This window comes from Silene latifolia, chromosome 7 (assembly GCF_048544455.1).
Source record: "Silene latifolia isolate original U9 population chromosome 7, ASM4854445v1, whole genome shotgun sequence".
Classification (NCBI taxonomy): domain Eukaryota; kingdom Viridiplantae; phylum Streptophyta; class Magnoliopsida; order Caryophyllales; family Caryophyllaceae; genus Silene; species Silene latifolia.
The window spans coordinates 1,723,491-1,724,382 of NC_133532.1; the positions used below are offsets into that span (position 1 = coordinate 1,723,491).

Below are 892 nucleotides of genomic sequence, written 5' to 3' on the forward strand. Positions count from 1 at the left end.
TCCACCTTCGTCACCTATTTCTACTTCTTTAGCAGAGACTGTCACATCTCTAGACATGGCTGAAGAAGCAAATATAGCTAGTCACTCTGAGCCGACAGCTGAGAATCTCTATAAGGGATTCGCATTACCAGGGACGGACAGGAACTTCGAGCCAAAACCGTCCTATATCAACTTGGTTGAGAGAAACCAATTCGGAGGAGGTGCAAATGAAGATGCAGCTAAACATATGAAGACATTCATTGATTATTGCTGTTCCATACCCCCACCAACCGGTGTGACCCAGAACCAGGTGAAGGAGACGATGTTCATATTCTCTCTTCGTGATGCTGCAAGGGAGTGGTACCGAGACCTGGATCAAGCTGCTAACGGGATCACTGATTGCAATTCGCTGGCCCTAGCATTCTACAAGAAATATTTCTCTGCCTCGAAGACCAATGCCATTAGAGCTCAGATCACGAGCTTTAAACAGGGTCCTGATGAGAATTTTCATGAGGCGTGGGTCCGTTTCAAGAAGCCGGTGCGAACTATTCCACATCATGGGTTCGAGAAATGGAGCCTATGCAATCAATTTTATAATGGGCTTTATGACGATCAGAGGGCTATCCTGGATGCGGCAGCTAATGGTAGATTCCAGGAGAATGTTTTTTTTTGGTTACGATCCTGGTGAATGTTGGAGAAACTAAGGGGTGGAAAATTATTGATGATTTGGCCACCCATAAAGCTGAGTATGGAAATTCCAGGGGAAATCAGAGGAGAAGTGCTGAATCCCCTTCTGTAGCTTCATTAGAGGCTCTTACGGCGAGATTTGATAAGTACGAGTTGGGAGGAGATTCAAAAGGAGGGATCTATCATATGAATGCTGTTTCAGACGGTCCTTTCTTCTGCAAGAGAT

General features: G+C 45.3%; 1 non-coding gene across 1 annotated transcript; it reads right to left on the reverse strand.

Annotated features, from left to right (window-relative positions):
* Positions 1–436: 436 nt before the first annotated feature.
* LOC141593379 (small nucleolar RNA R71) lies at positions 437–543 on the reverse strand. The gene has a single exon (XR_012521467.1). It is a non-coding gene; the product is annotated as a small nucleolar RNA R71 (small nucleolar RNA).
* Positions 544–892: the final 349 nt, after the last annotated feature.